The 22,603-nt window shown below is 42.9% G+C and overlaps 1 long non-coding RNA gene across 2 annotated transcripts in view; it reads left to right on the forward strand.

The window, feature by feature from the left end:
- The window catches only part of LOC126525184 (uncharacterized), a 15,824-nt gene extending 10,160 nt beyond the window's left edge, over positions 1-5,664 (forward strand). For both annotated transcript variants that reach the window (XR_007598147.3, XR_008611103.2), the window contains 2 exons: positions 2,614-2,718; positions 4,560-5,664. This is a non-coding gene — a long non-coding RNA (uncharacterized lncRNA). The remainder of the gene's footprint in view (positions 1-2,613; positions 2,719-4,559) is intronic.
- Positions 5,665-22,603: the final 16,939 nt, after the last annotated feature.

Raw genomic sequence — 22,603 nt, forward strand, 5'->3', positions numbered from 1 at the left:
TTCTTTTTTTGACAAACACAAAATCTTGTATAGTAGCCAATATGGATTTCAAAAAAATAGATCAACTGAAGAAGCGTTGTGCTTTATTAAAGATAGCATACTTACAAACATTGGCAGTAAAAAGTTAACACTTCGTTTATTTCTCGACTTAAAAAAAGCATTTGACTCAATAAAATACGATATCCTACTGCACAAACTGTCTAGATATCGTGTGCGGGGAGTTGTACTAGAGCTCGTTAAAAACTACTTAAGTGACCGCTATCAAATCGTACAAATGAAAGACACCACATCATCACAGCTAAAGTTAACACAAGGAGTTCCACAGGGGTCAATATTAAGACCGTTTTTATTTCTTGTTTACATTAATGACATCGTAACTATACCCAACTCTCCTGAGCTTATTATGTATGCCTATGACACTAATATCTTTTTTAATTCCACAGATTTAACAGATTTAGAAAGAAGGGCCAATACTTACCTTGCGTCCCTCGCGGCCTGGCTCCGGAAAAATAGGCTGCAGCTTAACACAGCGAAAACAAAGTACATAATATTTCGTGCACTTAACAAACCACTAAGTAGAGAAATAGTTTTAACTTTTGAAGGGCAACAGATAACCAGGGTTAAGGAGGAAAAGTTTCTTGGTGTTTGGTTCCAAGAGCACCTTTCATGGAATGTACACATCAATAATTTAGCTACCGAACTCTCCCAATCTGTTGGATGCTTGTATAAAATTGCACACTTAATACCTATTTGGCTGAAACAAAACTTATATACTTCACTGTTCTACTCCAGATTATCGTACGGCATATTGGTATGGGGTACCACAACAAAAGCTAACTACAACAGGCTCATTATTCTACAAAAGAAAATATTGCGCATTTATGAAAACTAGCAGCAACCATGTCATGAACTAAGCTCATTACCATTATTTTTTAAATACGGAATGCTTAAAGCTAACGACGTTTACGATTTTAAACTACTGCAGTATATATATATAAAAATTCACTATATATACACGAAAACATTAATGAAGCTCCTTACGATATGAGACTAAAAAGAAAACGGACCCTAAACACAAGGACCAAGTATGGTAAACAAACAACCAGGTACCAAGTACTAACAATCCTAAATAAGCTAGAAGATAACATTGATTTCAGTATGACTAGAAATGCCTTCAAAAACCATGTGAAGGAATTGCTACTAAAACAGTGTTTGAGAGAGTGATTGTTGCAACATAAATATATTATAACCCGCTTTTTTCCTGTTTTTCTGTTTTACGTGGATACGTACATGTTCATAGTTATATGCTGCACTTTAGTGTACTATGGTAATTTACCTGTATAACCTGTACGTTATTGCATGTGAACCGGGAGAGGAAAGGGGAAGAGGGGAGACAAGGGGAACATTTTTTATTATTTCACCGTCTATATCAGTAAACAAACTGTAACCCAATAATTTTGTCAATTCTGTTCTCAGTTTGTGTAAACTCATGTACAATGTGTTAAAATATGTAACGTTATGTGTGTCCGCTCACTGCCAATGAACTACCACTAAACAATGTATAATAAAAGCGTATATTGGGGGCACACGGGCCCCTGTCAGGCGCTGTGCGCCTTTTGCCCCTGCACCTTTCTTGTAAGTGTATTCAAGATGAAATAAACATTCATTCATTCATTCATTCATTCAAAATGTGGCCCATTCTCGTGGGTATGTGCAGCTTAAAAATGTGGCCCGTTTCCGTAGGTATATGCAGTCTAAATATGTGGACCCTTTCCATGTATATGTGCAGTCTAAATATCTGGCCCGTTTCCGTGGGTCTAAAAATGTGGCCCGTTTCCACGGATATGTACAGTCTGGAAATGTGCCCGTTTCCGTGGGTCTAAATATATGGCGCGTTTCCATGGATATGTACAGTCTGGAAATGTGGCCCGTTTGCGTGGGTATGTACAGTCTAAAAATGTGGCTGGTTTCCGTGGATATGTACAGTCTAAAAATGTGGCCCGTTTCTGTGGGCATGTACAGTCTAAAAATGTGGCCCGTTCCCGTGGGTATGTAAAGCCTGAAAATGTTGCCCGTTCCCGTGGGTATGTGCAGCTTAAAGATGTGGCCCGTTTCTGTGGGTATGTGCGGCCTAAAAATGTGGCCCGTGTTTGTGGATATGTACAGTCTGAATATCTGGCCCGTTTCCGTGGGTCTAAAAATGTATCCCGTTTCCATGCATATGCGCAGTCTAAAAATGTAGCCCGTTTCCATGCATATGTGCAGTCTAAAAATGTAGCCCGTTTCCATGGGTATGTGCAGTCTAAAATGTAGCCCGTTTCCGTGGGTGCGTGCGTGTGTAGGTGTGGGGGGGGGGGGGGGGGGCTGGACAGGCCGAGGCAGACCACTACAGCGCCCTTGGAGCAGCTAAAGCCCCTTGAGTAGGCGACATTTCGTAACTCACAGGCGTTACGATTCGCTGCCTCAAGAATGCAAAATATTCTGAATGCCTTGCTGTCACTCGTGTTTGAGGGAAAAGTCTACATTACTGCTCTTTGTTCAATCGCCAGTTTAGAAGCATTATTTAACTTTCCGCTAATTGGCGCCTCTGTATTCTGACTCTTTGTATACCAGGTGAAACAATAATTGTTCAAACGGGATCATCGGATTCAACGAATGTAATAGTCCCATCATCAGGCTCTGCATCCACAATTGTTATCAAAAAAGAGCCACCGAAAGGTATTTAGCTACCCATTTCAGCAATCGCTTTTCGCTTGTCCTTCTCGCAGAGTTACGCGAAAGTGGCAGCACACGAGCTGTCCTTTGTCGAGAAGAAGGTGATTTTTATAGGTACGCAGTGTGTTATGTTTTTGCATTAAAGAAATTTCTAATAGACGTCTAAAATTATTACAGCCTGCTTTATTACAGCCTAAATTACAGCCTGCCCAAGCGGACATGGTTTGCAACGAACTAATCTAAGTGCAATAATTACCTTCATTATCATGCAATTTCCGGCAAGTGTTTATCTTTTAAATTCGAAAAGAACACAGGTGGCCCCATCGAACCCCTCTGTGACGTAGAAAGCTGACGTAAAATGAAACTGCTGTCGCGTTCCGCTTCTTCCCACAATCTGAGGCTGAATTGCACTGTGCACACATGCCGCTGTAATGCAAAGTCCCATGAGCAGCATGAGTGAGCTGGACCGCCTTACCACGCCGTATAGCCGAGGTTCATTTTACGCCACCCTGTTGCATCACATGGGGTCTTTCACCGCTAGCCGCACTTCGCTTGTTGCGTGTGTAATCAGGTAAATTAAACGAACAAGTTGACGATAATTATGTACGTTTTTTGTTGTTTTCTTTTCAGTCTCTAAACACAGAACTAGGTTTTATGACAAGCCTCTTCAACTTTCTATTATAAATTTGTGCCATGAAGTTTATGGCTAAGAAGTTCACTATGGTGAAATATTTTATTAATGGATAGAGTGCTTTGCTTTTCCTTGTAAATGTTATCCGCCTGAGCCGATAATTATTCTGTATACCGGGACGTGATTCGGGTAAGATGCATCGCCAGGCGGATTGGTCTGCAGACGTTGAGAACCTTGCGCTCTTTCCTTTGTCCTTGCTTTCTTTCTAATTTTTTGCCCTATATTTTTCCATCATTGCATCGTGATGAGCGCAAGTTTGTGAGCTTTCTTTAACAGATGTTCAAATAAAAAAAGCACACTGTTTCTCACAAGTACCTTCTGACAAGTAGCCGTCACACATATTGTCCAACTTACTCGGAGAAAGGAGGAAGGAAGACTTCGAAGGCCGGAGCAGCCTTTACAACATCTATTGCTTGTACCTGGGGTCAACCATATGAAGATAATGTCCAGTGTCACAAGTGCATCGTTCCTGTGTCTGCAGTAAATGACCATCATCTACTCTGTACGTGACCTGGGACAGAGGCCGTCCGCGAAAGTCTACGTAGGGGTGGGAAGTTGCAAAGTAACGAACCTGAAGGTTAATAAGAATGACTCACCGACAACACAGTTTATAATTTGGTATTGCGGCTCTTCATGCACTTGTCTATGCATGATGCTTATATATTGTTTCATTCCAACATTATGCAGTGTGGCAACCCAGGAAGAAAAAAAAGAAGGTTTTGATATTGATAGAACTACATTTAGCGTACCATTAAACGCTATTTGCGTACTAGAGTGTGACAAAGCATCATTCTCACATTCATAAGCTCTTTGTATGTGTTGCAAAACACAGGCCACTTCTAATTTCGTGCGTGTCGTTGCAGGCGGAAGTGTACGAATGTGTTCCGCAGGTATCAAACAAACATAGCATACATAGTGAGTGGCTATTTCACGTCGGCATTCAGTTTTTAAACGCAAGCGTGCCATTTTCCTCGTTGGCCACACTTGCTGCACAAGTTGCCTTTATATATTAGGCTGCGGTTCAGACGGCCAATAAAAAGGAGGAATCATTTTTATATTTTTTCCTTTCCTCAAGGAAAGGGAGAATAGCCTCCCTTCCCAAGTTCTATATGAGTCACCTATGAGACCATGGCACCGTTATTTTCTCTTCCAGTGATTGTAATTAACGACGAGCCATCTCCTATCGTCGTGCAAGTTCGATGATCGTTATGGAGTCTCGTGGAGACGACTTTGATCCAGCGACAGGAAGATGCTGGCACTCCGGACTGGACCCCGGTGAACATGATGCAGGGACAACAAAGAGATCACAAAGCAAGGACTTCCTTGAGTGCACTTTACCCCTATGATGGAAAAGATATTCCACCGTCTACAGTTCTGAAGCTGTTATAATGGACATTACGCTCTTTAACTGCATGTAAAATTGACCTGATAATATCGGCTTTAGATAAATGTTCAATATTTAATGGCAATTTGACGCCAATTGTTTTAACAGTTGGAAACATCTCTAGGTATAGGCCAATGATAAAGTTTTCAAAACCAACAGCTGTATGATATGCATTTTGCGTCGTTTACTGGTTGCGTTACGTTAGAAAGGGCTGTCTGACTTTTCTATCTGTGCCGACAACTATTTTTGCTCCCGTACCATTTTGCTGCCTTCGCTCATATCTAAAGTGAAACATAAGAAACATAGCAGTGAAGCTCTCTCATGAATTGTGGTTCTTACCGGTCACGCGAAAGGCCCACGCCGCCACATACAAGGTTGTGGTGAATTTCACTGGTTAATTTCGAGCAGTTCTCGCTCATGGGAAAGAACAAGACCTACACTTGGTCGATTAGATCTAGAAGTGATATATTAGTGATAGATACAACTCATCGTGATTTTATTTTATCAAATCTTTATGCAATCTGAATCGTGAAACAAGAAATTGTAGATCCTAATTGAACAGTAAAATCTTTATCATGGAGGCGGCACAGAACTCCCTTCTATATAGCCGCGAGGAATCGCTTTGCGTTTTCAAGCCAAATAACTAAATATGTTGCCAGGATCTTAATTTACATAAATCGCAATATCGGGGAACTTGATAGCCAGCCGAGCTCCATCTTGGTTAGACTCCCTGCGTTTCATTTATCCTTTTCTTCTCTCTCTGTCTCGATAATAGTTACGCATGATGAGCACTTTCATTTATGATGTTAGCTAAAGCTTATTTATAGCTTGTGCTAACTAAATAAAAGAATAAAGCACCTATGACTACCTCAGACTGTGAGACGTTTGCTGTAACATTCCACGTGATGCCACTCAAAGTTATCGTCGATATTTATTTATTTATTTATTTATTTATTTATTTATTTGTTTGTTTGTGTGTTTACTTATTTATTTAATTATTTATTATATACTTCCGGCCTATTCTTAAAGTCGTAGGCAGGAGTGGTACTAGGGATACAACATAACAAAAGCTCAGTACACAACAACCAAAACGAAAACAAAGAAAGAGCAGCATGCAGGCAGGGGTGAGGGAACCGGAATACTAGGTGATACAAGCTCAGTACACAAAACCAAAACAAAAGGCGACAAAAAATCACAGGAGAGCATGGACAGGTAGAGTTTGTGTCTTTTTAGTCCAGAAAAGATATGTGAGACAGCGCTTTCAACTCATCTAAACTATGGCTGTCGACAGAATGCGTTAAGTTACTGTAAGTGGTTCGCCAGCGATCTACTTTCAATATTTTCGCAAATCGATCTACGGCCATTGGTCTCAACAAGCACAAGGCACTTTTGTCCCGATGAAGTTACAGCGCACCAAAACAACGCCTTCGTTGGTTAGGGAGTCCACCCTCTGCACTGCCAAACTGAAATTTGAGAGGTCATCTCTTCCTTTTAATGTTCCGAAACAAAAGCATCAATCACCAAGCAAGCCTGAGTTGGGATGGAACTGCTGCATTTTGCCAGGGGAATTTCACGCTCTTTGCCTACTTAACCGCTATCGTTGCGCCATTAAAATTGTATCATTACAGCGATAGCGCATCAGGCAAAACATCAGGGAGCCGCCTTACGTAATAATTGGAAACTGTACAACCATCTCCATGTTGAGTGAGATGCACTAATACCGTTGTATTACGACCAGTTTTCAATCCGATTTACTCTGGTGCACACTAACCTTTTCAACAATTAATGATAGAATTAGGAAGCATGGTTTAATATAGCCGGATCGAAATGAAGCTCACAAAGGTGACTTGCAGCCTTTCTCGATTTGCAGAGAATATGATCTGTACTGAACGAAGACGAATATGACAGTGGTACAGAAGCCAAATACTATACTTGGATGCACTAACCTTGACCCCATGATACTCATATTACCATGACATAAGAAACCAATAAACACTGACACCCAGGACAACATAGGGGAAATTACTTGTGCATAATAAATGATCACGTTCATGTTAACTTATTCATTCGTTAATCACGTTCTCGTGACGCCTCCGGCAGAAAGAATGTTCCACGTCTGCCGCCAAGGTCTGTGAGAGGAGGCGCTGGCTAACACTCCCAGGGTTCTTCTAGGAAACATACATACCCAAGAAAGTGGGTGGGGAAACGGCGCCGCGGTATCTCAATTGGTAGAGCATCGCACGCGAAATGCGAAGGTTGTGGGATCGTTCCCCACCTGCGGCAAGTTGGTTTTTCATCCACTTTAATTTCCACTAATTTATCGTTTCTTTTCTTCATTTACTAAGCGCAAGGAATCTCCCCTATGTTGTCCTTGGTGTCTGTGTTTTTTGGCTTCTTCTGATATGACTAAAAAAATCAGGCCCCTCACTTGACCTCCTTTCTTCTTGCATATTACCATGAGGCACTCCGCTCCAGCATTTACAGCGGTGCTGCACAGATGGCTCTCTGCGTATACGCCTGTTCTCACATCCGCGCAGATCATTAAACACATCAACTAAGTCTACATATCTTAGAATATTGAGAAGGGTAGTAAACGAAATGAAGCGTGCATGTCTCTTGCACTGATCTTCCAGCATTCCAGTGTTGCTGTGCCTACGCCTTCACAAATTTCATGTTGTGTCTAATGAATGTTTAAATAAAGTGAGGTTGCGCTTTTTTTTTTTTTGGCGTGCACGGTCCGCCAATTCCTATTTCTTTGCTTCCAGCGATCAGTCTGCGCTTTTCCGCGCTGTATTATATTCATTTCTATCCTGCGCTTGACTGGCCCTTATAGATTGGATTTCTGACTTGACTGGCCCTTATACTTGCCGTAGAATTTCTGACGGTTCAGCAGGGTGTCTTGTGGGGCGATTTGGCTCATACTTTAAATCAGCTAGAAACCAGTAAAAATAATTCGTACACAAGGAAAGAAGAGGACAGGATAAACCCTCAAGTAGAAAGGACAAGCGATCTTCCTGTACCTTATAATTACTGGTGTCCTGTTCATTTACGAGAATTCCTGGTGATTTTTTCAGCACGATGAAAATTTTATTCACCAATGTTTTCAGTTGCCATTGCTATGGGTACTATTGTCATTGTGGTCATCTCTCACCAAAAGTAGTGGTCCACTCCTTTCATGTACAATTAATCCACTAGTGCGTATGAATAAAACTTATATTATTCAGCGTGCCTTGCCACAAGGACTGGCCCACAGATAAAGGGGCAGCTAGCATGGCGAGAGCGTTGATTAGCCACGCTATCCTCTTGATGCTACCTCCGTCAGCTTTGATATCAGCCCCTACGTCCAGGTGCACACTCATACTTGACACTTTGAACCCTTCATAAGCCAATTTATCTGCGCATCGACATCTGGCCACGATGCAAAAAATGCTGTGGTACTTTTGTTTCTTTTCGCTATAGTGCGTTGTCGCGAAGCGGTGCTGCTGACATTACCGATCCTTTTCTATTCTGTCGTAATTTCTTATATCTAAGAGAAAATGCGAAGCGTCTCAGAATACGCGTTCTAAAACTCGCCGCGGTGGCTATTGTGTTGCGCTGCTGAGCTCGAGGTCACGGGTTCGATCCTCGGCCACGGCGGCCGCATTTCGGCGAAGGCGAAATGAAGGAACGCTCGTGTGCGTACATTTAGGTGTGCGTTAAAGAACCCCGGTTCGTCAAAAAAAATTCAGTCCTCAACTACGGCGCGCCTCGAAAATAATAGCATGCTTTCGGCACGTAAAATACTCCAGAATTTATATTAGTATGCGTTCGCATTCCTTTAAAATCTCAAAAATGCAACAATTAATCGACCTCCTTTCACTAGAGTAGGAAGAGCTGTGACTGTTCTGTACAATTCTACTGCAGTACAAGGTATTTCTTAACGATAGGTGCAATGCGGTGTTAAGCAAGTTCTTTGTGTATGGCGGCGAATTGATAACCCTGCTTAGACGTCCATTACGAGTTAGAAGTAGCATCCACAAAACTCAGAAACTCATTGTCTCAATCTTACGAGGAGATACGAATATTTCGAGTGCGGAGCTCGAACCCAGCACAATGAGTGCACTCATAGCATCAGTAGCAAGATTGTTTATAAATATATCCATGAACGAAGCATGAATTCATGTCGCTTTGACGATAATACCAGCAGGAATTAGCGTAGGAAAATATGCGGTACGCAATGCCATATGCTCACTGTGCAACAATAATGTTTCCGCGCTTCCAGTGTGACTAGGGCGGCCCTTAAACGCGAAGAAAAAAAACAAATTTATAGGAAGGCCGCTGACGGCTGTGAGATTTCTCACAGGGCTGTCATATTTCTTACTCTAGATTGATAACCGAAGAGGTCAGAGCTTTAATTCAGAGCAAATCAGCGCTTTCTCAACCTTGCGACTTCCGATAACTCTCTTCTAATGATGTGTTTGGAAAGCGCAGTCAATGCGTATATCTGTCTGAAGTCCATTGCATGGTACCCTACGCGCTAGACAATACGTTCTTGGGACTAAAATTCAGTCTGTGCATGTATGAGATCCCACGTGTTCGTTTGAAAGTAAGCCTCCATCTCTCCTGGACATTCTGCGTATGCCGACAGGCAACACGCGGGGCTGTTCGGCCTTGTGCGTCCTACCGCTCTTTGCAACAGAGGGCCGTGCCACAGTCTTCCAGCACGGCGGCCACTGTCTCAATCTAACCAGAAGCATATCAAGTGTATGCAAGCTGCATCCCTAGGAACATGTCTGGAACTCTCGAAATGCAAATCTCCAATGGGAACGTTTTATGTAGTTCTATGTCGACCAGCCCCCACTATTGAGACGCAACATCTCCAAAATATTGTTTTCGCTAGTAAGCTCATGCTACGAACATTCTTTGGCAGGGATCCTGTTTGCTCAGGTAATGGTTCACCTCGAGGAAAATCGTTCAGGACCTTGCTCAAGAAGAACTTTCTGCGTGCCACTTCTCTCCGTCGGACGTATCAACAACAGTCCCAGGAGTTGCAAAATGCCCACAACGCTTACTCCTGTTCTCCTGTTCTTTACAATAGAAGACATGATAAAGCACTACAGCTATAGCATGCAAATTTAAACAGACGGCTCTGTGAACCATGGTACATTAGCCATAGGCATATGAGTACCATCTACTGGGCTACTCGTCAAACAGAAGCTCTGACATAAGACGTCGCCTTCTGCAACAGAGCTGACAGTCATGCGGATGGCTTCCAACATGGGCATATATATATATATATATATATATATATATATATATATATATATATATATATATATATATATATATATATATATATATATATATATATATATATGTATATATATATATATATATATATATATATATATACGCACGCACCACAAGCGGACTTTTTTGCAGCAAGAAAAGAGTAATTTTCACACACTGGCGCTCATCTCTTGAGATCACCAAAACGAGCTCAAATCAGTGCACTCAACTAGTCTATGAAATGCACGCAATACACACAAGTGCGACGAGCGAACGTCAAATAAACATTTTTCTGTGGTTACCTGGACACTGCAGAATTGTAAGAAACGTCAAAGTAGACGCTACTGCGTAATTTTTAAGCATTCTGTTGCTATTGGTTTCTATCTTGCATCGCAATCTCCCCTAGCTTTAAGGTTATGCGTTTATGATCGCCGCCCAGGTTATATTTTCTATGTACATCCATGGTGATGTGCACTAATCGTTGCCACATTGAACACGCTGCGCCATTTAGTGGCGCCACGGCAAAGTCCGCTCGTGGTGCGTGCGCAGATACATATTCAGTCAAAATTGTCTAATTGCATATGACGTGAGTTCAACGCTGCCCAGCTCCGGTGACATTTCAAAATGTTTTGTCATTGATAAGCGGCACACATCCATTGGAACTTACCTTGGGATCCAAGTTGGCGTCAAATATGTTCATTGAAGAGGTGCACGTCCACAGTTGCATTAAACAGCCATCATAGTTGGCGTAAAAGACGTTCTTTGAGGTGCGGCACACACCCAATGCCACGCACTTAGTGACCCAAGTTTTCCAGTCTATAAAATTGTTCTTCTTCGCGTGTCAGTTTGCTTAATCTCAGAACAGGAGTCATTAGCAACCGTGCAGCACATTTATTTTGTCTAACTACTCGCTCACAGCAAGTGTCACATTAATTGAATCCAACCTTGATTTGCCTAGCCTATCACTTTGTCTAAAGATCTTGCGTCTTCGTTCCTGTCATAAAATGTATAAGTATATTTCTGTTTTAGGCGACTCATTTGTTACCCCTATTTTACATTTCTTCAAGAAACAATCATCAGTTGAGCGTTAATTTGCCCATGTTGCCGCACTAACCTGCATTTCAATTCTTTCTTTCCCACAAAAAAGCGCCTACCGAAACAACCTTGCCGCTTTCATCGTTTCGATCTCCGCTACCAAAGAATTCAAGAACGCCCTTGCTAACAATTTATTATAACCTTGCTAAGCTATTATAATGTATTTTGTTTTGTTTTCACGCTACCCACTTATTTATGTAACCTTCCAGTGTTGAGAAATAACTTAATGAAATTAACCTTTCTTTATAAATACGCTGTAAGCTTACTTATCTTGTTTTTCTTCTTTCAGTTGTGAATCTCATGTGTATAGTTTTCACCGTAGTTGTTGTTGCTGCTGCCCTTCTTGCTGTTGCTCTTTCATTCGCCCAAACGAAATGATCGGACCTGAATTGTTTTGAGTTGATGCGGTAGACGCAGAACAGTGGAGATCGGCCAAGTCGGTTGGTTTGCAGAAAATGCATCACAGACATTAAGAAAACCGATATTTTGGAAAACTCCGCGTTATTTCACTTTCAGACTGCTTAAATACATCTTGGTAAAGTAAATTGAAATGCGTTAAATATAAAAACAAAATGCAATTAATTTATACGAAGGTAAGTGGGGTCAGTCAAGGGTGATAGCATTCATATACATACATGTAAACATTGCGACGGCTGTACCAGACCGTACAAGCTCCTAACGGAAGCGACGCAGGAACGGTCATGCTGAGGCTCAGAATTTTGAAATATGTAAGCATTGCTATGCCGACCCGGCAACGAAACCCATCCCTCCGTCGGTCTGACACGTAAGACGAATCCACTATGAGCAAATTAATGTATCAACAAAAGAAATTCGAAAGAAAGAATGTTGGCTGTGGTAACCTTCGAACCTATTACCCCACGCTCCGAAGCCAAGTGTCTTGATCATTAGGCTAACCAGCCACAGCTTTTGCCTTTATTAAATTGAATTATGAGTAGTGTGTAAATAAAATCAGTCGCATTATATTTAGACACAGAGGAAAAATAAATGTGCACACGCTGCGCAGGCCAATGAAAGTACGAAAATCGGGCGAGCAAACACATCTGTCCAGATTCGAAATCCAGACAGGAACGGAATCAAAGGTCCCAACCACACTACGCACTTCAGATGGTTCTTCTCAAAAGACAGGCCATGTCTGTCGTTTGTCTGTCAATCGTGCGGATTCTCCGCGATAACAGAGTCCTAATAGCATAAACAAATCCCAAGGTGCATTACTGATTGCGTTTTGAAAGGATGGAACCGGATACTGTTAAGATTTGAGAGAAAGTTCTTTTAGAGTGCCGCTCTCAATAGCGCGTGCCTTCGGCGAGTGCAGGCGGCGTCGGCGTAATCGAGCGAACGAGCGCGGCTAAGAATGAACGAGAACGCAGAGTGCAGTGGGAGGTGAAATAAAGGCGATAGCGAAGAGTGAGGAGGAAAGTGTAGGAGGAAGGCTCAGTGCAACCAAGAGGCGGGAAGCGGAGGAGGAGTGGAGAGGAGATGGGCTGCGTGTGTGCTGATTTGATAGTTCTTTGTAAAATGTCCCAAGAAGAAAATGTGTTACGACAAAGAATAAAGCAATGTTATATTGTCTCAGGTTGGTAGCAAAGTCTACAATTTGCGTCCTGGGGTACGTACATTCCTTTCGTTGGGAATCAGGTTGGGAGCGTGCAGCTTAAAGGAAAATGCTTTCGCTGCTGTTGTTTTACACGTTCTGTGGACACAGCAAAGGACATCTTGGCTAAATAGAGAAGATACGGCTTTCGATACATAGATTCAGGGAAAAGCTTATGTACAAGTGATATATTTAGCGGCGTTCTATCAACGCTAAACTACTTGATCCGTGCTAATAACTCTATGTATTCAAGGACTGAACGGGCGTATGAATGTCTGTATAGACCGTCCTCGAATTCCTCATGTTTGACGGTGAGCTACTAATTTAGCTACATCTGTCTGCAAACTATCCGCAAGTACTTTTGCAAATATTTTATAATGGTTGTTACATAATGAAATTGGCCTATATCCGTTTACTCACTTTATTGCTTCATTATCAGTGCTCTTTGGGATTAAAGTTGTGTAGCCCTGATAGACAAACGGAGCGAGCTCACCATGTTTATGAGCCTCCTTGAAAAGCTGTTCAAGAAAAAGGACACAGGAATTCCTGAAATTGTATATACCATTCAGCACTAATGCCATCAGGGCCAGACGTTTTGTTTTTCTGCAGCTTCAATTGGAAAGTTACTTTCTTCGCGAGCTATTGACCCTTCAATTCTGACTCGATCATCCTCTTGTGAGTGTTGCATAGGGGAAATAAATTGATCAGCTTTCTCTTCGTAACCATTCTGAAGCTTAACTGCAGCGAAAAGACTTTTATAATGATCTTCAAATGTAGCTATTATTTTCGACGTTGTTGTCTATACTGAGCCACCAGATTCAATCTGTAATATTTGCTTTGGAAGCGCGTATCGCTTTTCATCACTGAGAGCCCTTTTTGTGGGCTCCTCATCTATGAAACGAGTTGGGCGTAAACGCACCACTGCTCCTCTACACTTCCGTCTCATATTTCTGTATTTGTGCTCGAACTGCGTTTAACTCATTGCTATAGAACTCTCGCTTCGGCATTTCGAAAGTGTGCAGCTTGTGATGCAAATCATAAAGGTAATGTTCTTCAGGATTTTTTTTCTTTGAGACAGCTCGCATGAAATAGTACACACCTCATGTTTTACTCTCCTTTTAACATTTCCGATTGAGCAAACAGTGGAAGCTATCGACTTTTTTTTTATCTCTAACAATAATTATTTCGCTATGTTTACAAAATCTTCCTCTCGTAAAACGTCTGTGTTAAGCTTCCACAATTCCCAGTTCGAAGAAAACCTACGGAGCGTTCGGCGGCTGTATGAAACAGCTAGTAAAGAGTGGCCTGTGAAAAATACAGGCTTCGTGGAGTAGTTGTGAATGTGAGACCAAAGATTCGTCGAAACGTATAATCGATTGAGTCGAGCATGAGCGACACCTTGAAAGTGTGTAACTCCCACTCAGGAAGGCGTGTACGCTCCCACGTCTATTAGATCGGGGTCATCCGTTAATTGCTGAAACAAAGCAGCACTTGCGTCGTAGCGATTCGTTAGGTATCAGTGATCGCTAGGATCACAAACACAGTTGAATTCTCCGAACACTACCAAATCTCTTTCAGTGTCTAGAAACGGAGCCAAAGAGAGGAAGAAATCCTTCCTGTTATTCACTTTTAAGGGAGCACAGACGCAAATAAACAGCCATCTACGGGAACAAAGAGAGTGGTGACAACATATAAAGTGGCCTTCCCTATCAATGCGTGGCGACAATGAAGAGTGATTTAACTGCTTTCCAACTAACAAAAAGCATCCCGTGAAGCACCACGTGCTTGGCTAACGTGTACCTCGCCATCTGGTAGAAAAGTTTGTAGCGCAAGGTTGGAATCGCTAGCAGACGAAATCTTGGTTTTTTCACTGCACAAAAATTAATGTAATCCTGCTAAACACGTCGAGTAACTGCTGCTGAAGTCTTCTATTCCACAATCCACACACGTTGGGTGTCGCTACACGTAAGGTGATGGTGAAGGCGGTAGCGATTTTTGTTCACTTAAAGGTTGTGTTTTTTATCGCCCTTGGCCACAGGTGAAAATGTGGTCTTTCCCCTTTTGTACTTTGTGGCACTCTCCTGAATACGCTGATAATACCGCCTCGGCACAGCATCACAAGGGGACAGATCTTGTTGAGCACTAGAAGGCGCTTTCTCGGATGCATGTGCTGTACTCCCTGTTGCTTCGCTTCCTTGCCTGACTTCTTGTTCTTTTTCCCTATTTAAATGGCGCAAACCATTATGGGGAATCGGCCATGAATCGGGCGGTGAAAAAGCTCTTCTCAGTTTTTTTTAATAAATTAAGGTGAAATTAAATAAGTATCTTGCAAATGGGATTTAAAGTGCGTACTGTTACAGATATGAATAATCAATTATCTAAATATTAAACTAGAAAATTGCTTGAGCAAAATAAATATTCCAAATTCTCATATGCAATTGTTTTTGTCTCACGCAGAAACATGCAGAGGGCTTCACAAATGTTTCTGTGGCTGCAACCCAGTGCGGTAGCTCTACAGGAAACAATTACAGGAAAAGTCAAATTCAAGCCGAGCTTTTGGAAGGGTTCTTCTGACTGCCATCTATCGCCTCTTCTTCCTTATGGTAATCAGGGGACTTTGAGCCTTCCTAGTAGTCCATGTGTGCAAACCCAGTTATCATAGTCTGTAGCTTCGTTAGCGTTACTTCGGCTGGAGACATTGGCTCTGGAGACTCCTGTACTTCCTCCCTGATGCCGTCTGTACCTTCTCCGATGGCGCTGGTTACCTCTGTAACATCCATGAGAAAGTCCACTCGTGGCTCTTCTGCACTATATGGCCCAGAACGAAGCTTATTGCCGTAGGTCGACACTCAGGCGTCCGCCGAGTGAGCAAATCGGTGGCACTGCAAGCATCTAGGCGTTCTGCACTGCCGACGGACGTGTACCACCTGCTTGAAACGAACACCCACGCTTCCTGAAGGTGCATATTGTATATCTCAACCATATCAATGGGTTGTACTGGCTGTACAAAACGAATTCCAAAGGCGAACAGCTCCTTAAAGGATCTGTTGAAATATTTCGTGATGGTGGAATAATAGCAACCTCTAAGACCGTATGTAGAACCAACTTGGAGGGTTGTAGACATCAGGGGTGCTACGCAGGATGCGTCAAGTTCCTCGTTCACACAAGTTTTACCCGAGGCTGCTCGATGGCAGTCAGTGAACGAGCAAAAACATCAGGCAAAAAATATATATATATATGTCGAGGAAAAGCCGCGTATGAAAACATGAGCGCGCCCAGCGCGGCACACGGCTTCCGCGTTTCAAGCACAGACGGCGGCGCAACGAAATGCCCCAGCGCTGGGTATTGTTGTCAATGTATTATCGAAATTTAGCAATACCGTGACCGTGCGGCTATTTATCTGCACGCTTGCCATGAGCCGCTTGCCACGCTTTTCACCGTTTCGTCAAGGACGTGCCTCCTCTTTCGGGCATTATCGTTCTATCCTACATCGAATGGGAACAGGGCACATGCGCCGCATTCTTGCACCTATATTTTCCCTCAGTCGAAAACTTTAAATTGAAACAAATAAAATAAACACTTTTTTTCAGAAAGCGTGTGTTTTTCGTTTTCAATTCTATAAATACCTAATGACAAATGGATGTGATATAATGCTATGATATATGATATCATAATATATGATATACTATGATATAATAAATATTAATGAAACGGATATAATGATAAACTAGCACGCCAACGCATTGTGCTGAGATATTGAACGAATGATTAAATTTCACTTTCTACTGTGAATGGCGACTGTGACGCGAAAGCTAAAAAGAGGATACATTCCAGAGGGTTGCACACACGAGGGAGTTCATACGGTGAACAGTGGCCAGGGGCCCAGCCGTGGTGGGTGCGCGCACAAGAGTTACATGCCTCGAGCGGAGCGTGCTTGACAGGCGAACTCGTGTCAAACTCGTATATTGGCACAGATTGGCGCACACCAATCTGTGCTCGTAGCGAGCCGCGCCAAGCCCGTAGTGAACGAGTCCAATCTACAGGAAAGAGGAGTGGGAGCGTTGCCTCACGGTGTAACATGTAACGTATTAAAATTACATTTTCGTGTATAACATATTCAGTGTACATGTTGTAAACATTAAAGCGCTTATAAACCACGTCAGGGTAACTAATATTATTGTGCTAAATGCATTTGTTTTATAACTTGCTTCTGCATGTAATGCACTCGGTGGAATGACAAATATGGGAAAGAACGCACCGACCATGCCCCGACGGTATGGTCACGTGAGCTACAGTTTACTGACCACCCATAAGGTAACACCTAAGGGAGGATAGCCACCCATGGTGTCTCTATACTCAAAAAGCAATGAAACTGGAGGAGTGTCGAGAGACAAACTGTTTTTGTACCGTTAGTTCTTGGGGTGTCGCCAGAGCTCGTGAACATACCGAGCTTCGACAAACTCGGCGTATCCTGGGCCGCTACAACGTAAAGCCATTTCAAAACTTCTCTATTCCAATTCTGTAATAAGCCCTCCGCTATTGGTCAAAACACTTTCGACCCATCTCCCCTGCGCCTGTCTGTCACTCGACGTCACAAAACCCGCGTAGACGCCCAATCTTATATGGTACCTGTAAACTGATTATGCATGAATATAGACCAAGCGAAATATTAATAATAATTCCTGATTCGGCGGCTTTTGTTGCGTGCACCAGGAATCCCCGACCAACGAGTTAGACATGGCACTCTCGAACCGAGGAGCGCATTGGGAGGCGGCCCAGCTCAGCCACGACCTCGCTGATCAACTGTGGGCCGTCCGGCATACCGAGCAAGCCGCCCGCGTCTAAGGACTCCAGGCCGTCACCTAGGCTAGGGTGCTTATGGCCCCACTCCACCCAAATCACTGTATACATTTAGAATAAAGTTTTCACTCACTCACTCGACGGCTTTTTCGTCATCAGCGATAAAGGCGTCTTTTGACCAGTTATACTATTGGTCAAATGTATTGGCGCTGCGCCCACTTCGCCTGTCTGCCACGCGACGTCAAAGACCGCCAACACTCACCGCGTTAAAGTTACGTGTACGCGTTGAAGGCGCATTAATGTGCGGAACAGAACAGACATATTTTCCGAAAATCTGGAGACTGCCCCGTTCAGAAAGTAATAGAAGATGGCTATCCGCCAATCGCTGTGGCACTGACTACTCGGAGCTGCCGGGGAGCGCGGATTTATTTGCGTGTAATAAAACCATTGCTTCGCAGTATAACGTTATTCAGACATTTCGGCATGCATGCGAAACCACTCTGTCAACTCTTCCTTGGTGAGGATCCGTTTTAGACTTCCGTAGCACGCAGCCGCGATTTTCGACCAGCCAGCGCTAGCGGTAGCGGATCAATCGCAGACGCCGACACCACCCTCCTCATCCGGTTATCTACTTTCACTTTGCTAGCTCAGCCCCATTTCACCTATCTGCACTTAAGCGTGCTGCTCGCCTCATCTCAGCCAGTTAGATAAGAAAAACTGCTCAATGTAGGGAATGCTATTCGTTTTGAAAGCAAAAGAAAGGGACGTCCTACAAACGAGAAGCGCGCTTGATTGATCTTTTTGAGCAACGTTGCGGGATACCGCCCAATAGTTGCGCCGATGGTTACCTAAATTTGACCTCAAGAGATTAAAATAAAAACAGATTGGAGTAGTTTTACGTTATAGGGTCCCTGCATAGCACCCATGAATATTCCAACTTTGCGAAAATTTATTGCAAACATTTTACATCCCCTATCCGTATCGGTGGTCGCGGGATGCGCCTTCCGTTCGGCCGTTGCTTCAACGGCCGAAATGCCACCCATCTCCGAAGCTCATGCGCTTCGCGTCAGCAACACTGACAGATAAGTAGCCAATAAGTTGATAAGGATGATAAGGATGACGTGGATAAGGATGACGCGGATGGGACAAGTTCTAAAGCGCGATAAGGGCTTACAATGATCGAAGCAATTCTGATGAGGTTGATGAGAACCGATAAGGGTTGATAACGGTTGGAAAGAAAGTCCGATAAGGTTTATACGGAACGATAATAGTTGATAAAGGTGGAATCATGTCCCATAAGTTTGATGAGAACAGATAATGGTTTATAAGGATCGGATCAATTGTGATAACGTTGATAACCGCATGTAAGTGTTGCTAGGCGTCGGATCAAGTCCGATAAGATTGGTAACAACCGATAAGGGGTTATAAGGGTCGTATTTCATCTGATAGGGTTGAAAACAACCGATAAGAGCTGCTCAGTGTTTATACAGTTTAGATCAATGTTGATAAGATTGATTATGACACCTGGCTGCGTGGAGATGAGCAAATGTAGCAACGCTTACCCATACATAGAGAACTCCGGTGGAGTTTCTGCTTGAATTTTCATTATCCCCAAGCCATTAGCTTCTTTACAGCAGCCAAACGATTGCAATATACTGCTCAAAGAATACAGATAGAGACAGGTGGTAGATCGGTAATTGCATGATATTCAGAAAGGCCTGTCATTGCGTGAGCGAGCAAGAAATGTTTCCTTACCTTGTCCTCCATCGAAAAATGAATTGGAAGAGTCTGGCGTCTTTAATAATAAGCCTTGCTACATAGTCTTTATTGAAAATGGTGCCATGACATGGAAGCAACTGAAACATGAAATCATGCTTGGTTTTTAAGGACATGCTTCAACAGCAAGTTTATTGTGGGAGACTAAAGTAGATTATGGGGTCTTAAGGGCAGTTTTTGTGTTTGTTATATTAACTGCTGTGTTGGCGCAACTGTGACGTTGCTTAAAAAATTCAGAGCCGTTGCACTCCATGAGGATAGCTGACCAGCGGAGCTGTATAAACGGTGATAGATATGTTAATAATAAATGTGTCGATTGAAAATGAAAGACACATGCCACAATGAATTTAGTTTTTTTTGTCCACTTTCTTTTGTTCTATTCTTAAATTACACGCTCAGTTTCTTTTTTCTTCTTGTATTTGCTTTTCTTTTTATTTATTTCTGATCAACACGGTAACTATCGCTTTATGATCGCTATAATATACAGCCAGTGGCTCTGTGGCGACACCGGAAAGGCTCTTAGCCAATGTGAGGTCTGCACGGGACCGATGACGTGTCGTGGGCACACTGATGTTTGTCTGACATTGACTGCCGAACCACTTTACATCTGGCCGAGACACATGTATGTTGACATCACGCACAATTACGATGGGAGTGGAGTCGGTAGAGGTGATCCAACCAAAGGCACATACGTTTGGCGTATGCGGCACGATCTTCGTCCGTATTACGTGCCGCCTGCCTTCACCGCGCACATTCCCGCTTCTGTTCACGAAGGTGTTCTTCGTAGGCGCGCTGTTCTTCCGCAGACATTACAGCACGCGGACTACCCATTGCACAAGTGGAAGGAGTCTGAGATCAGGTCACGTTATTTGCCTGTAGAGCCCGTGACGTGAAACCGCAATCCATTTAAACAGTGTCGGTTCCGGTCTTACGTTTTTTAGCACAATGTTTTTTATCAGAGTACGTTTTGACACTTTTCGCGCTTAAACGCAGCTGGGGCATACCCGGCAATGCGCTTTTACTTCTTGCTTTAGCTCTTTTACCTCTGGGGTTGCCGCCATCCTGTTAGCCTAAGCACACAAACCGCCAGAACCTACCACATTACAGCCCCGCTGTAAAAGAGGCACGGAGGGCTGCAAGTTGTGTCATCGTGGATGTTGTGCGTTACAATCTGAATTTTAAAGGGACAACTTTCTTGGGCTCTTTCTCCCACTCGGCGGTTTGTCAAGTTGTGTTCTTTTATGGCCAGCTTACGGCATTAAATAGTATTAGTTGCCAATATAGATAACATTAAAATGAAAGGACTAACAACTTATTTTCATGGTACCCACTTTTTTTTTACTGCAATGGAAAGCTTACTGGCCAAAGCGTCTAATCATGAAGTAGTAACGCGGCAAATGCTGTGGAACATATCACAAGTTCTCAATATACAGTGAGGATGAAGTCGTTCACTGGAAACATGCTGAAAACTGTGATAGGTGAGCGCTATAGCGATTATAGACCGGCACTAGTGCGAGGCAGACGACAAGTGCGGCCATAGGTGTGACAGAGTATTATTTTGTTTATCAAGTTGACGTTCCTGTGATTCATGTTTTCCGTAGTGTTAAAGCACTTTTGCGAGAATAGCTACGTGTTATTGCGGTTTCCTGTCCAACTGCTTTGGTATTTGACTAGCCAAAACAAAACCAATTTCTTCGAAAACGAAACGTATTTGCACGTGATACGCGGTTCGCGTTGCTGTAGCTAAGCGCGCTTCTGATTTCCGATGTCGTTTCTCGAAGACCTGAGCGACCTGGAACAAAGGATTTTACCTCGCGTTCATGCTCAGAATTTTGAGCTTTACCAAGTAGCACCCGAACGTTATGCTTCGATGGAAGCAAGCGACAGCGGAAGCAACCAATCCAACTTGCACGATAGACCACCGTCCCTGCCACAAGCCGGCACGCCTGCAGAATGCCGATTGGTAAATTCTCTCTAACACTAGGCCGACCCGATACCGATTTCGGTCTGCCGACTGTCGGCGACAGCGTTTTTTCCTTCGTGTCGGCGCCTCTGCCTCACTGTACAGACGCTGACAATCTGCCCATAGTCGGCGGAGCGACAGAGGCCGACACGTCGGTACAGTGAGACAGAGAGGCCGACACGAAGGTAAAAAATACACCCATTTACGGCACAACTCGTCGATGGCATCTTTTATCACAGGGAGACCGTAAACCTCTGGGTACTTTAAAACTCCTTCTATAGTTGAGCGCATACAACAGCATGTGTACCGCCATGTATGTGGGACGACGCAAGCGCCACTATTGAGCGTGGATTTTCTATCTTAATAGCACAGAATAAAGCGCGTATCTAATAATATACTAACAACAATATTAAGCAATAATTATACAGTACTTAATAACTGCCCACTTACGTACAGTAATCTCTTGACTATATTTCAAAGTATCAAGATTTCACCGCCAGGCCTCGCCACTTACTGGATTTTCTGACTTTCTTTGCCAATTTAAAATTATATTTCCTACTTAAATCGCGAACAGCGGGCTGGATTCTATCACCATAAATCATGGGCATTTCATTTCCATCAACGTCTCCCAACACATCCTGGCCAGTTGTCAGTCCCTTTAAAGTAAGACTAGTTGCCGCTTAATAAAAATGCTTCAAGCCGTTAAATATTTCAAGGACTGTTTAATCATTCAATAATAAGCAAAGTACAAAAGCGTGGAAGCTGCTATTGTGAGCGTAACTGACGAACATCAACATTGTAAAGAACTAGTGAACGAACTTAAGAAAATGGTACAGTTCTAATTTTTTCTTGACAGAGATTAAACTAAGAAACGCATGTAATAACAATAAAATCTGCACACACAGACACATACGTCATACACAATGCACACAAAAGACAATCCTTATGTGCTAGATAAAAGGCTTTCGTACACATCTCCAAAGTTGTGTTATCCTATGCTTCTACACATAAGGTACTATAGTATTAAGACGCTATCAATCTTAGGCTCCACTTGCAATAACCTACCAGATACAGACATGAAGAAAATACTGTTAACAAGCGCGGACTGTTGCAACTTCTTACTGTTCGCTAAAACATTTAGAAAAACAAAAAAACATGCCAATTTACTTTGGGTACACAGACCTTCTCAAGCTCAAACAACCTCTTATGCGCAATCATACAGAGCCAGCAGGTATTAAAGCCAAGAAAGGCATATGGGACACCATTTGTTGTATTCAATTGAAGTATAGAAATCGTAAG

The sequence above is a fragment of the Dermacentor andersoni genome, chromosome 3 (assembly GCF_023375885.2).
Source record: "Dermacentor andersoni chromosome 3, qqDerAnde1_hic_scaffold, whole genome shotgun sequence".
NCBI lineage: Eukaryota > Metazoa > Arthropoda > Arachnida > Ixodida > Ixodidae > Dermacentor > Dermacentor andersoni.